Source organism: Trichosurus vulpecula, chromosome 2 (genome assembly GCF_011100635.1).
Source record: "Trichosurus vulpecula isolate mTriVul1 chromosome 2, mTriVul1.pri, whole genome shotgun sequence".
In the NCBI taxonomy this organism is placed as follows: domain Eukaryota; kingdom Metazoa; phylum Chordata; class Mammalia; order Diprotodontia; family Phalangeridae; genus Trichosurus; species Trichosurus vulpecula.
In genome coordinates, this window is record NC_050574.1 from 31400440 (window position 1) to 31416899 (window position 16460).

Here is a 16460-nt window from a genome sequence, read left to right on the forward strand (position 1 = left end):
AGCATTCCCATCTGCTGGACCTCTCCGGCGCTGACATGAGCTTTTGCCCATCACCTTCCAATGTGCAGATTTCACCTTCACCCAAAGGTACTGCCAAGCATGTTCTAATTTCCATGTGTAATATTTAACTTGGAAAGGAGCGCTGACGACTGCAGGGGAGAAGTTAACAACCGTCTGAATTGCTATGAGGACGCCAGGAACAGGGAAGGGGGGAGTGGAGTGGGGGTGGTGAAGTGGAGGAGAGAAAGGAGGGAGAGGGAGAGAAAGGGGATAAGGAAGGGGAGGAGGGGAGGGAGGGGAAGAAAGGGGATAAGGAAGGGGAGAGGGAGGAGGGTGGGGGAGAGAAAGAAGGGGGAGGGGGAAGAGAGGAGATGGGGAAGGAGGGGGGGAGGCATAGCTAAGAACAGAAGGGGAGGAGAGAAGGAAGGGAAGGGAGAGAGGAAAAGGGTGAGAGAGACAGAGACAGAGCTAAAGGCACAGAGAAAGAGGGAGAAGGAGAGGGGGGAAAAGGGGGAGGAGATGGGAAAGGAGTGAAAGTGAAAGAAGGGAGAGGAGAGAAGGGGGAGAAAGGGAAGAAAATAGAGAGAGGAAAGGGTGAGGGAAGAGAGAGTGAGGAGAAAGGCCCAAGCAGCACAGAAAGATAGAGGGGGCAGGAGATTGAGAGACCCAGGAGACAAAAAGATCCTCAGCCCATCTTCAAAGACCCACATGATTCCAGACCAAAGGAGCTGTGCTTCACAGAACAGAAATCAACCCTGAGAAGGGCCACCTTCGCACCCCAGAGCAACTCAGTGTGGGGAGGGACTGTATGCAACATGAAAAATCCGAAGTCCAGTGACTTCAGAGGCTTTTCCTCTCACAAGGTGTGTGGGCTGGTGGTAAGGGGGGCAGAAAAGAATGAGGGACACAGAGTTCAGAGACAGAAGGCTCTGTGACATTGGACCCAGAACTAGGGATCACTACTCACATGACCAGAGGAACCTCTGAGATAATCTAGGCCAGGGGTGGGGAACCTTCGGCCTCCTCAAGACCACATGTGGTCCTCTAGGTCCTCAAATGCAGCCGCATGTTCCCCACCCCTAATCTAGGCCAATCTCCTCATTCTCAGTTGAGGAAACTGAGGCCAGGAAGCCCCAGTGACTTGCCCATCAGATGATCATAAATTTAGAGCATCTCTAAGGTCATCTAGGCTAACCTTCTCACTTTATTTTTTCTTCCTTAAAATATCATCTTTATTTATTTCTCCTATTAAAATGTTTTATTGATGTTTAGGGGTTTTTTAACATCATTTTCCCTTTCCAATGGTGCTTCCCCACCCCCACCATCCCTTCCCAACAACCATGACTGACAGTGTAGCCCACATTCTTCACCCACCCCCTCAATCTCAGCTATCTGTTTCCTGGGCACTCCTCTGGAATGAAGATCGGCATCTTTGTCTGAATTCTGAAGCTTTTTCATTCACCTCATTGCGCAGAGGAAGAAATTGCAGCCCAGAGATGGACTTGTCCAAGGTCACTTGCAGAGTCAGGATGGAACCTGCCACAGTAGAGCATTCATTGACTTAATAGGCAGAGGGGGCAGCTTCAAATCCAGCTTCTAACACTAGCTCCCTGTGTGACCTTGGGCAAGTCACATGCCTCCTTAAGCCTGTTTCCTCATTTCTAAAGGGGGGGAAGGATTTGGCTTATAAAGCCCGTTTCTGCTCCGGATCTATGAGATTCTAATTCAATTTCACAAGCATGTATTAAGCACCTACTGTATGCCAGGCACTGTAGAAAATGCTATGGTTATAAAAATATATTTAATATACAAAATTACAAATATATAAATAATATTTAATCACAAAATATTTAATGTATAAATTATAATTATATGGATAATATATTAATATGTTGAATTATAAGTATATAAATAATATATGAAAATAGATTTATATATAAGTATATAAAAAGGAAATTGTTTCTACCCTCCAGGAGGTTACATTTTGGGGTAGGGGAAAGGAATGGTGGATATAACATATCCAGAAGTACAAAATACAAAGCAAGACCAAATAATTTTGAGATGGAGAGAATACTAGAAACCAAGCCAATTGGGAAAAGCTTCATGTAGGAGGCAGCACCTGAGCTGGGCTTTGAAGGAGGCCAAGGATCCCACCAGGTTGCAGCAGACCTCTCTGCACCTGTTTTGCTATCTGCGAAATGGGAACAATTGTTCATCAAGTGCCTCGGGGCCCAGAACAATGATGTTCCAAGAATATTATTATTGTTAACAAAATTAGAAGTGATTGGTGCCAAGCTTAAACGAAGATATTTAGTTTGCAAAGAGCTTTACAATTATTTTCTCACTTTATCCTTACCACAAGCCTGGGCGGTAGGTGCTATGATTTTACACATGAGCAAACTGAGGCAGGCAGGCACAAGTGCCAGGGGTCACCAAGTTGGTCGGTATCCAAGACAGGTGTCGAAATCAGGTCTTCCTACCTCCAAATCCAGGTCTCTCTTTACTAGCTGGGGAAAGAAAGAAAAATGAAACTTTCTGCCCTCATGGAATTTACATTGTATATCCAGGTACATGGATAGAGAATATAGAAGAGAGATACAAAGCGATCTCATCTTATTGTATCAGCCAGGGCAGCAGGTCAGGGTGCAGAGTCACCAGCAGTGCATTCAAAGTGGGGGCTGGGCAGGTCACTGAGTTCCCATCAGCACTGGCCCAGAACAGTGCCAAGCTGGCTGGCTCTTCTCGAAGGCCACTCTGATACTACTAACAGGGCGACTGGACCACACGATAGCCAGGTCTGAGAAAGCCCCTGTGGGGTTGTTACTGAGCCCTTCAATTTTTAAGGACCAGGAGAAACTCATGTCTCTCTAGCCTCTTTGATGCTCCTGAATCCACTCCTACCGCTAGAGAAACAACTCCAGGCATGTCTCCTGCAAAGGAACGAATCAAGACTCGAACTGTACCAGGCAGAGCCATAACTAGGAATATTTTCTCCTGGGGCAAAACCAGGAGGGTGGCTAAGGTGAAGGGATGGCTCCTCCTGGGGAGTCAGTCGGTGCATTTCCTCTACCCTGACGAACGCTGGCATTCTGGGACAAAGACTTGCCAGCCTCATGCTAGTTATGGCTTTGGGTTCCAGCCACAAGGCTATTTCAGGAAGGGTAGGATTTTGGCTGCTCCCTCTCCTGATCTTTATTTCCCTCCCTTTATAATTACCTTGGATTTACTTTGTATTTATTCTGAATATACTTATATACGGACATGTTGTCTTTTCCACTACGGCATAAGCTCTTTTTGAGTAGAGATGGCTTCTTTATATTTGTATTTGTATGTTTATTGTGTTGTATATTGTATATTTATTGTATTATATTGTATATTTATTTGTATATTCATTTCATATTTATATTTGTACCCCCAACACATAATCAATTAATAAGCATTTATTAAGTGCCTACTATGTGCCAGGCACTTGCTGAGTGCTAGGAATACAAAGAAAGATAAAAGATGGTCCCTCCCCTTGAGGAGTTCACAATCTAATGGTGGGAAATACAATGTGCCAAACACACAAGGAATGCTGGGTCCTAACTGCCGAATTATCTTGGGGGAAACTCCAGTCCCTGAAACATATCCTCTAGGAAGATGTCTGGCTGGAGGTAGTGCAGCACAATGGATCTAGAATACCAGATTGGAGTCAGGAAGACCTAGGTTCAGATCTCACGTATGATTCTTACTAGCAGTGTGACTGAACCTCTGTCTACTCAGCTGTAAAATGAAGCGGGTATCGAAGGTCCTTTTCAATTCTAAATCTAGGGGCTAAAGAATGAATAAAGCATATATTAAGTCCTCCTTATGTACAAAAGCAATCAGGGATATGACAGACTTTTTTTTTAAAGTACTCTCAGGAAGCTCTCATTCCATTAGGGGAGACAACATACATGGGCTAATTAGGAGGCACACAGTGGAGAGAGTGCCAGACCCAGAGTCAGGAAGACCTGAGTTCAAATCTAGTCTCAGACACCTTCTAGCTGTGTGGTCTTGGGCAAGTCACTTTAACCTCTGTTTGCCTCAGTTTCCTCATTTGTTAAATGGAGATAATAAGAACTATCTGAAAGGATTGTTGTATGGATCAAATGAAATAATCTGTATAAAGTGCATTGCAAACCTTAAAGTATTATATTAATGCTGTTATTATATTAATATTATTACTACAGCTTAAGCTGCAAGGCAGATGGAAACATCCCATGGGCCTTAGAGCACAGAGACAGAGTAGATGGAGATGCTTCCTTTTTAATGTCAGTTTCACTGATAAATTCCTATCGGTGCCTGATGATGGATCATTTGATGGTGCCAAGTTCTTTCTTTTCTGGGACTTCAGTAGCTGTGGCTACAACAGCTGCAGGGGCAGCCGCCAGGGTACATCTATCCCCACAGGGGTTGCTTCCCAGGATGGTGGCTGTGGGCGCTAAGCTGGAAGCAGTGCCATTCCTGAGGCTTCTGGGTTATTTCCATCAGCATGTGAGGGGAGATGGTAGTCAAGGTGGTGGTAATGGTGGTCTGGCTTGCATGTGTTTCATCCCACCTCTCTTTCAGGGTGCTTGCCTCAACACGGTTGGCTTGCCTGCCTATCTTGTGAGTGGCAGTTGGGGGAAGATGACTTTCCCCAAGGATGGCCATGAGGGCTGGGCTGGTGGCATGGGGTGGCTCCAAGCTAGTTTATTTCTCTTGAGACAGATCCTAATTGGCGGTCATCTTTGCCTTCTGAACAATATACCAATGGGCATTCTCATGTTCCTTGCAGAGGAAAGAGGTACACTCATCAAGCTGATCAGGGAACACCCCTGATCGACTCCTCCTCCACCCCACCCCCACATATCTTGGCTAGAGATCTAAGAGATTCAACAAACATTAATTAGTCAAGTACCTACTTGTATGTTCCAGGTACTGTGCTCAGCCTTGAGGGCACAAAGACAAAAGGGAGCCGCTTCCATTCTGCTGGAGGGAGACAACATGAACCCAGACCCTAACCATGTGGGTTCAAATCCTGCCTCTGACATTTACCAGCGATATGATGCCTGGCAAGTCTCCCCTCTCTGGCCTTCGTCTGTTGCCTCATCATTGGATTCACTGGCCTCTAAGTTCTCATCCAGACCTAGCTCTATGATCCTATAGTCTTGAAGGCCTCTTACAGCTTTCAATTTATAACTCAATGAGAAGTAAATATGAGGTAATCTAAGAAGGAAGAAAGCATCATTTATCAGGTCATATGAATGACAAGACCCAAGTTCCAACCTGTCTCAGACGCTCCCTGTGCAACACTATCCATCGCAGTTTCCTCATCTGTGAAATGGGACTATCTGTGTAATAATAGCACCTGCCTCAAAGGGTTGTTAACATATGTAAACAGGTTTGTAAACTTTAAAGTGCCATTATATAAGTGCTAGCTATTATTGATGATTGGAGCAGTGGACAGAGAGCAGGTCCTAGAGTCAGGAAGACTCATCTTCCTGAGTTCAAATCTGGCCTCCAACATTTACTAGCTGAGTGACCCTAGACAAGTCACTTAACCCTGTTTCCCTCAGTTTCCTCTTCTGGAAAATGAGCTGGGAAAGGAAATGGCAAACCACTCCAGTAGCTTTGCTATTAAAACCCCAAATGGGCTGAAGAAGAGTCAGACATAACTGAACAATGACTGAACAGTGCCTTAATGGTAACTTAGTCCCCTCTTACCTTTCTAGTCTTCTTATATCTTACTTCCCAAAATGTACTCTTTGATCTAGTGACACTGACCTCCTGGCTGTTCCACAGACAAGACACCCCATCTCCCAGCTCCTGGCATTCTCTCTGGCTGTCCCCCATGGCTGGAAAGTTCGTCTTCATCACCATTTGCTGACTTTCCTGGCTTCCTGTAAGTTCCAACTAAAATCCCGCCTCCCACAGGATGCCTTCCCCAACCCCTCTTCACTCCAGGGCCTTCCCTCTGGTCATAATTTCCTATTTATCCTGTACACGGTGTTCCTAAAGTCTGGACACACAGGCAAAAATGCATATTTTCAAGAAATGAAATGAATGAAACTTTCGACAACATTTTATTTAATTGGAATATTAACAAGTAACATCTCCAATATGATTTCCATCATTTGTGATGCAAAGGTGGATAGACTTCGCAAGATTCACGTGAACTTGATGCAATAACTCCACATTGCCATCAATTTTAGCACATACACTCTTTATGCATTCAATCAAGTGTGTTGCGTCTGTGATTTTCATTGAGTACACCTTCTCCTTTAGCATACCCCAGAAAAGGAAGTCACTGAATAACAGAGTCTTCAGTGAAACAGTTAATGAGATGTTACTGAGATGTCCTATGTGTCCAGACTTTAGGGACACCCTGTATACATCTTGTTTTGTACATATTGGTTCACATGTTTTCTCCCTCATTTGATTGTCAGCTCTTAGGGCAAGGACTGTCTTTTGACCCTTTTTGTATCCCCAGAGCTTAGCACAGTGCCTGGTACATAGTAGGTGCTTAATAAATATTTATCGCATGAGTGAATGAATCATAAAACTCTCTATGCCTGCCTACAAAGCCCTCCAGCCCATCTCCAGACTTTCTAACAAGATTTTCAGAAAGAAAACTTTGCCTGCCTCCGAAGGCCCTTAATGTTCTTTCTCTAAAGAGCTGTTTCATTTTGAAGGCTCATAGTTAGAGACTTTATGATTCCAAACTGTGGCTCTGGGGCCTCTCACCCAATTTTCCAGCTCCCCGCCCTGGCCCCACATAAGGCAGGTTTGCCCAATTGGCAAAGCCCTGGATGAGGTGTGGGGACAGTCTTCCTCCAGAATGAATTTGACTCAGGCACCTTGCAGCTGTAGTCAATTCAAGGGTCATGAGATCATGTTCTGAGAAATCTCCTCCCCCTCCCCCCACCTCCCACCCCAGGCAGGCCAGAGAGGCCAAGTTTTTTACTGTCTCCTGGACACCAGTTTCTTCCATATCCCACATGGAAAAACCTTCATCTGTAGAAATTACCGGGAGGATATGGCTCTCAAGTGCCTGACCCCATCCTTAAATACTACCTCTGAAACTTAACAGCTATGTGACCCTGGGCAAATCACTTACCCTCTCTGGGACTCAAACAGCTCCCTCAAATTTATCTGCTAAGTCATAGATGGTTTGAAACCTGCTTTGGTGAAGGGAGACCCTCATTAGGAGCCCCTCATTAATAAGCAAATGCTCATTCTTGTAGAAAAACCACTAACTAGTGCCCTGCCTTCAAGAAGCTCACTTTCTATTTGCTGGGGAAGTAACACACATGGACACCCAGTAAGTAAACACAAAATATATACAAAGTTCCATGAAGTGATATATGAGACGACATTAATAAGGAAGGAAAATTAAAGTTAAAAGTTAAAGCCTCTGTAAGGGGGCTCAAGCTTGAATTAACCCTAAAGTCCCCTACTTAGTGAATGAAAACTAGAGGGTAAAGTGAATAGGTAACCATGGAGAACATGTCACAGAGAGAATAATAGGGTCATGGAGATTAGAGGTGAGAGGGACTCACTGGAAAAGGTCAGAGATTTTGAGCTGGAGGGGGTGGGGGGCTTTATGGGTCATCCAGTTTAAACAGGGCAGCACAGTGGAAGAAAGAATCTGGATTCCAATCCTGACTTTGCTCCCTGTACGACCCTGGGCAAGTCACTTCTCTAATCCTCATTTTTTAATTTGTAAAATGAAGGGGGTAGTCTCAGATGACCTCTCAGATCTCTTCCAACTCTAAGACCTATGATTGGCCTAGTGAGACAAGACATAGCTAATAGGAGGGACAGAATTAGATTGTTGAGAAAAGGTGAATAGAACCTGGACTTGATATTAAGTTGATCTCGTGAATACTTAAAGGAGAGGTACTGGACCCCATGATTTCATTCTTAGAACTTCTAGAGCTTAGAACATTCTTAGAACAGAGGTGATAGGAGGGAGGGATTAGATTGTTGAGGAAGGGTGAATATAACTTGAACTAATAGAAGTTAATCTGGTGAATACTTAAAGGATAGGGACTAGATCTATGACTTCATTCCTCTCTGTCTCTACCACTGCAGATCAGTACAATCTCTCCAACTTATAGTCTTAGTAGTAAAGTGGATAGAGAGTTGGGCTTGCCGTCAGGCAGACCTGAGTTCAAATCTTGCCTCAGATACTCCCTATCTAGTTATGTTATCCTGGACCTTTACCTCTCTCAGCCTCAGTTTCCTCATCTGTAAATTGGGAACAATATTAGAACCCACTTCCCAGGGTGGTTGTGAGAACCAAATGAGATAACATTTGAAAAGTGCTTTGCAAACCTTAAAGAATCATCAAAATGCTAGAAGAATTGCCTAAAGCATTTAGAAGTTAAATGACTTGCCCAGGATCACATAGACCATGCATGTCAAAAGCAGAATTTGAACCCAGGTCTCCTAGGCTTAAAGGCCATCTCTGGTCATGAGGTCATGTTGCTTCTCTGCATACTCAGAATAAAATCTACTGAAGCCCTGGACCCATGAACACAACCACAAAACTGTGGCATGGGTCACTGCAGGCAATGAATGACATCCTCAGAGACACATATGGTTAGAAAAGAAGGTGGGCCAGTCAGTCAGGGATGACAGATGGATGCCCTGGTGGAGAACTGGGTCGCCAGGTAATGTTAAAAGACAAAGAACATGGCCAATAACATGGACCCCCAAGGGAACACAAGGAAGAACACTCTTAAGAAAGACTGAAGGAAAGATTTAGACAAGAATGGCCAGAATGAGAAAAGGCTGCAATCTGTACCAGTGGAGGTCATGGGTACTCTTGCCAACGAGAAGCTTTTTGTCTTTTATATGACATCAACCCTCAGAGCCTCCGTTTCCTCATCTGTAAAGTGATAGGATTGGACCAGATGATCTCTTAAGGTCCCTTCGAAGCTCCAAATTGTATAAATCTAGAAACATGGTGGCTTTAGAGGTTTTGAATTAATCAGGGAATTAGTTTGCTCCATCTTTCAGGAATGCATCACCTTTCCTTGAGGTTTTATTTTTTTAATAGATTTTGCCTTTTTTTCCCCCATCATAATCATTCCCTGAAACTTTCCCATCATGAACCCTTCCTCACAACGAAGAAAAAGCAACAGGTTAAGCCAAAGTGGTTGCATTTGACAGCATATGCAACATTTTATGCCCATAATCCCCTACCTCTCTATTGAGAGTTAGGGAAGTAGTTTTCATCCCCTGTCCTCTGGGACCAAGATTTATCATTAAAGGTAAGCTGAGATCAGCTGCCTTTCACTGTTGGCTTCACTGACATGATTCCCTGCTCTCTTGGTTCTGCCTACTTCACTCTGCATCAGTTCAGACAAGCCTTACCATGCTTCTTCAGAGTCTTCATATTTGGTGTTTCTTACGGCACAGTACCATTTGTTCACATGTCATAACTGGCTCAGCCATTTCCCAGTGGATGGGGAATGGTCTTGTTTCCCACTTTGGTTCCAGATTTTTTGCCACTACAAAAGGCATTACTATGAATATTCTGGTATCGATCAATTGATCTAAGAAGCATTTATCAAGTGTCTACCATGTGCCAGGAGGCACTGTGTTAGGTATACATGAGGCCTTTCCTTCTGTCTTTGACCCTTGAGATTTTTGGTCAGTGGTGGACACAAACAGTTTCATGAGTTTTGTCTCATAATTCCATATTGTTTTCTAGAACAGTCGGACAGATTCAAAGCACCACCAGCAAGGTTTCAGTACATTCAAGGCTTGTTTCCCCTTCCCCAGGAAAATTCCATATAATGGTATTTTACTCTGCAATCCTTTGGTTCAGCCAACATAAGGCAATGTTACAGGCAGCCTTCATGTGTGCTATGTAAAAGTGGCAAGCACTGTAAGAAATGAATTCATGTATTACTTTATATTTATATTATATATTATATTGTTACATAATATAATGTATGTTATATTATATATTAATATTTATAATTAAAATGGATAGCAAGGGCCTATCCCTGTAAGTGTTGTAGAGAATATTTCCAATTTGGATCTAGCAACATGATTAATCAACATCTGTTGCCTGTTGTAAGAACTTGGTAAAAAACCAAAGCAGTGAGATCAGACTATGTGGGGCATTGTATCTCTTATTTTTTCTTCTTTTTTATTGTGGATTTTTAAATTATCCACAAGCATCTTCATATACAGAGAAGAGCAAAAAAAAAAGGATTGAATATTAAACTGTGAGCTTCTATGACAAATAACTTATTTTTTTAAATGTATTTGGCAAGGTAGTGACAAAGTTGCCCTGTTTGTTGGAGGAGGCGGGGAGTGGTCAAAGTTCCTTCACCTGCATCAGTCAAGATAGGAGTAAAAGGCATTTATTTCATTTAGCACAAATTCATCAGGAGCCTACAATGTGAATATCTCTAGCCATCCCCATGCTTGGAATGCGCTGCCTTTTCATCTCTGTCTCTCTAAATCCTTGGACCCTCTAGGGCTCAGATTGAAGCAGCTAAGTGGTGTAGTAGATAGAGTACCAGGCCTGGAGTTGGGAGGACCTGAGTTCAAATCCAGCCTCAGACACTATCTGTGTGACCCTGAGCAAGTCACTTCACCCTGTTGGCCTCAGTTTCCTCATCTGTAAAATGAGCTGGAGAAAGAAATGGCAAACCATTCTAGTATCTTTGCCAAGAAAACTCCCAAAAAGCGTCACAAAGAGTCAGACACTACTGAAACAATTACAAAAACGACAAAGACTCGGCTCAGGCTCTGCTTCCTCCTTGAAATCCTCTTTGACCCCTATATCCCCAGTTGTTAAATCTCTCTCCTTCCTCAAATTAATAAGAATAGAAATGAAAAGAGCTAGCATTTATATAGCACTTGAAGGATTGAATCTTTACATATTTTATCTCCCTGGGAGATATTTTATATCCTGGGAGGGAGGAGATAGGAGCATCCCCATTTTACAGATGAGGAAACAGAGAGGTTAAGTGACTTGCTCAGGGCCACACAGCCAGCGCCTAAGGCAGAATTCAAACTCAGGTCTTCCCAGCTCCAAGTCCCATACTCCATCCACTGCACTCTGTAGACACTCCCAAGCACCTTATTGACTTATCAGGGCATATTTTAAATCCATACTAGAATGTCTGCTACTTGGAGGCAGGGACTTTGTTTAGTTCTTGTCTTTTTATGAGTATTCCATGAGTCCTACCCAATGAGATGGCTCCTCTTCCTCCTGTCTCACCAGTGTTGTTGGATGAGCATGGCCCTTGCCAATTGAGATTGAGAAATAGTCCCTCAGTCAGTCAACAAACATTTATTTACCCTGCGTAGCCTTAGTTCATTGCTTTGAAGTTAGTTTTTTTTTAAACCAAGTCCTCAGAACAGGTGACAGGTGTTTATTAATCACTTCGTTAAGTCCATTGTTTGTTACTCCACTTTGTTAAGTCCATGAAATATTTTATGATCTGAGTGCAGACCTTCAAGACATCCAAGCTTGGAAAGGTTTACTGGCTACACAGACACAAAAGGCCAAGATAGGAGTAGGACAATGACCTTGGCCCTTGGGTTTGGTTTTGTTTCTGTGTATTTTTCCTCTCCCACTCATTTTCATAGGCTAGCATAAGGGTTTTCAGAGTTGAGAAATTTGGAATGGGGGTTTTGAAGGATTCAAACCATAACAGACCCTGACAGTGGAGTGGAAGGGCAGCTTATAGAATGGATGCTGGCCAGATAATGTTTACCAATTAGGCATTGGAGGGGGGGGAAAAAATCACAATTTTCTTACCCTAAGTCAGAAGGAAGCCTCTGAATGAGACCCCACCTTTGGTGACCAGGAAATCCAGTTCAAAAGATAGAATTAAGTCCAATGGCACCAGTTGGCTGGAGCAACTCTGGCTCTGTATTCCAAAGAATTTGTACAGGAATGAAGACTCTCCTTCTGGAATGCCTATCTATCTGAGACATAGAGAAACAGATTCTCTTATGAGAAGAGTAGCCACTTAACTTTTTTCCCCAGTCTGATGACTAGCTGTGTTAGAGGTTTTCCTTTCTAAAAGAGCAATGGAAGAGAAGTCTCTATTCTTTTCTTCCTCCTATAAGGAAGGAAGCCTCTCAGCTGAGGACTCCAGTTAAAGCCAGAAGCTTAGAGCAAAGAGGACCTATATAGCATTGTGCCTAGTGTAGCCTCACCTGGAAGCAACCAGCAGTGACCATAGGGCTATCAAAGCAAAGTCAAAAAGCAACCACAAAAGGCAAGCAGGAATCAACGCCCACCTGCCAAACAGAGGCTGAACTCCTGGCAGAGTGTGAATGCCACACAAGATTGTCAGGGAGCAGGGCCAATAAGATCAGCACATGACAAGAAGATATTGGCAGCCCTGAAGCACTGGAAGGGAATTCCTTTGCCCACACATGTTCCATGTATGTATGTATGCCTCCCTACACATGAGACTTATGTGTGTCCACTCCTCCTATATGTGATATATGTATTTGTGGGAGAGTATGCTCCCAGATTTATGGAGAAAATGGTTTATTTTTGCTTTTCTTACCACGTTATTTAATTAAATATCTGTTTTGAACTAATTGTGGCTTCTGGCTGACTAGTAAGGTAAAGACATTGGTGGGGGCTCGTGAGCTCCAGTTTTGAGTGGATATCAATCCAGATAGTACTTTGAGCCTGGGCTAATCTTATCTGAGGGATCCACTGTGAAAATTAGGGAATCCTACACTATGCTGAATCAAATGCTTTTTTTACAGTTAGCAAAAAATAAACACAGCATTGTCTTATGTCCTGTGAACCTTTCAAGACTTAACCATCAAGACTTAACTGACATGCCTCTTGTTTATTAAAATCTCTCTGTTCCATTCTCATATTTTCATCAAGCATTTCCACATTATGAGTTTAAATTATCTCACACAGATATTTTAGAGGTGGAAAAGTAGGTATAGAGGTCACAGACATTGTTACTGTCTTCTTGAACAATTTTTTTAGTGATAATATTCATGACTCCCCTATCCCACCCTAGTGCTACTTCCCCTTTTTCAAATATGTTGAGAATCAGTCCCTGTACCCTCAAAATTATGTTACCTCTAGCATAGACCTCCTCTATAGGTTAGGTCCCAGCTGTCCTTTCTATCTTCTTTTAAAAAAATTAAGTGCCATTTCTACTTTGTTATGCAATACTTCTGGTACTGTGACATTAGAGTCCAAATATGGAGAAATTATTTTTATAGAAATCTTGACAGATTTTCCCCATACTTTTTGTGCTTGTTGTCTTCCTACTCTTCCTACTATGCTATTTCAATTATTGTCTTTGTTTTGATCTCATTGCATCCTCTGGCTGATTAGCAAAGTATATACACATTAGTGGGGGCTCACACGCTCTGGTTTTGAGTGGATATGGACCCAGAGCCTGAGTTATCCTTATCTGAGGGATCAATGATGTGAGTTACAATGATCTCTGGATGATCTGTTTTAATTAGCTCTTATACCAAACTTACCATAAATATGTTCCCCTCCCCTTTACTTCCTAACCTTATTTTAATGAGGTGATGATACTGTTCATAATCTTCTACCATCCTCCTGGAAATGAGATTTTGTGAGTAAGTTTATATTATAAACCAATGTTGTTTTTGGCTACCACATCTCTCCATTTGGCAAGGATATGACGGGTTTGCTGGCTAAGACACTTTCTAGCCTCTTGAAGCTTCCTTATTATGGCCATTCATTCATGTGGGTTAAATTTTCACAAGAAGTAGCATGATACAAGGAAAGGAAAGCCAGCCTCCAAGTCAGAAACTTGAGTTCAAGGACTGTCTCTGGGCTGTGACCCTGGGTGAATCATTTTATATCTCAGTGCCCTAGACAATTTTCAAGGGCTATAATCCACCAGCACGTGCCAGTCTGCATTGGTAAAGGGAGCTTCCCTATTGGGAGTTCCCAATGCCGATGAAATCATTGGTAGAGTCCAAAAAAAAATCCACAGGAAATGGCAATAATCTATGTTGCTATCTCTTCCTTTATCTATTTTTTCCACAGCAATAATGTGTTTGAACAGGTTCGGCTGGAGCTGATTTAATTGCATACCATACCTTCTTTGCTCTGACAAGTTGAAGGTCTGACTGTACACAGACAACAGATTCAGAAATGACTCTCACATCAGTGTCTAATCATTTGTTTCCTGTCTGTTAAGATGTACTTAATTTCATTTTTTGTGTATGTGATGGAATTAAATATTTGTCACTCGCAGTGCCTTCCAGTTATCATCTTGAAAATAGTTATTCCTGACATACAGGTATGAAGTTTTGGTACAAGCTTAATAAATTCTTACTGACTAACTGGTCTGTATTATTTATTGACTACGAGATGTAATTTCCAGCATATTTTTCAGTGTTCTCCCTTAAACTTTACCTTTTGAATTAAAGTATGAACTGAGTCTTAAAGGACATATTGATGTAATTTGGAGAGTCTTGTCACATCCTTCAAAGAGTTTACCTCCTTTTCCTCCTCTGAGGCAGACATTAATAATTAAGCTGTGATTATGAGAGGCTGTTAGATGTAGTGGATAGGATGCCAGACTTGGATTCAAGAAGGCCTGGGTTCAAATTCCCCCTCAGACTCTTATTAGTTGTGTGACCCTGAGTAAGACACTTCACAGCTCTGTGCATCAGTTTCCACACCTGTAAAATGAAAGGATTAGACTTGATGACCTCCAAGCTCCCTTCAGCTGGCGGTGCAGTAGACAGAGCTCTAGGCCTAGAGTCAGAAAGATGAGTTCCAATCCAACAAGTGCATCATCCCAGGAAAGTCATTTAAATACCTCTTTCTGTCTGCCTCATTTTTCTTGACTGTAAAATAGGGATTAAAAATAACACCTACTTCTTTAAGTCCCAGCTAAAATCCCACCTTATACAAGAGGTCTTTCCCAATCCCTCTTCATTCTAGTGTCTTCCCTCAGTTATTCCTTATTGATCCTTTATGTAGCTTCCTTTGTACACAGCTGTTTACATGTTGGTTCCCTCAATAAGCTCCTTGAGGGCAGGGACTGTCTTTTGCCTCTTTTTTGTACCTCCAGCACTTAGCACAGTGCCTGGCACATAGTAGGTGCTTAATAAATGTTTATTGATTAATTGATTGATCAAAAAATTGTTGTGAGGATCAAATGAGATAATGTTTGTTAAAAGCACTTAGCCTAGCGTCTGGCATATAGTGGGCACTGTATGTATGCTTATTCCTGTTCAGCTCGAGACCTATGGTCTTAATGGTGGTCTTTTTGTTTAGCACTGGTACAAACCATTATGTGATGAGTTTTCTGACTGCTTTTGGGCCAACGATGAAGCCAGACCCTTTGTTTTCCACTCTGAAGAAAACTTGTGAGTCATTTGCCTCCTTGTCCCAAGAGCAATCCTAGATTTCTTCCTAGCTTTGAGCTCCAAACTGCTCCCAAAATGCTCAAAAGTACCCATGGTATCTCCCCTGTTGTAGACCAGTCAGGATTTATCATTTCACTGGCTGGGGTAATGGCAACCTGTACCATTCCCCTAGCTCACATAAAATCCCAGGACGTGAAGTTCACTCCAATCGGCATTTATTAATTGCCTACTGGGTTCCAGGTGCTCTGCTGGGCACTGGAATTACAAAGACAAAACAGCTCCTGCCCTCCAGGAGCTTACCACCTAATGACAGGAAACGTGTGCCTTATGGTACAGAGGAAAGAACTCTGGCCCTGGAGTCAAAAGATCTGGGTTCAGATCCTCCCTTTGACACTTAAGTACTTGTTGTAGCTTTGGGTAAGTCACTTCCCTGGGCTTCAGGGTTCTCCTCTGGGAAAATGAGAGGGTTAGATTAGGTGTCTGCTCTTACTCTAAGTTAATATAAGCTACCTGTCAATACAAAACAATTTCATAGGCCAGAAATGAAATAATAGCGGGGGAGGGAGGCAGGGAGGGATCAGGAAAGGCTTCTTAGAAAAGATAGCATTTGAGCTGAGGTAGTTATAGACTTCAAGTGTTAAAGTGAGTTGAGAAAGCATTCCCGCCCTGAGGGACAGCATGTTCAAAGGCATGGTGGCTGGAAATGGAATGTCATTTATGGGGAACAGCAAGTATACAAGTTTGGCTGGAACATAGGATATGTGAGAAGAAGCAATGGGTCTGGAAAGGCAGGTGTGAGTGAGGCAGATTGTGGCAGGTTTTCAATACCAAATAGGGGAGTTTGTATTTTATCCTGGTGGCAAGAGAAAGACATTAAAGATTCTTGAGCTGAGGAGTGACATGGTCAGACCTACTATCTAATACATATTCTATTACACTTGTCAAACATGAAAAATCTCACCTACCTTTCAGAGCATGTTATGGCTTTTGCTGATTTAATGTAGGCACAGACCTTATTTTGTCAAATGCTTATTTTACAGACAAGGAAGCTGAGGCTTGTGGAAGGCATGATTTGAATA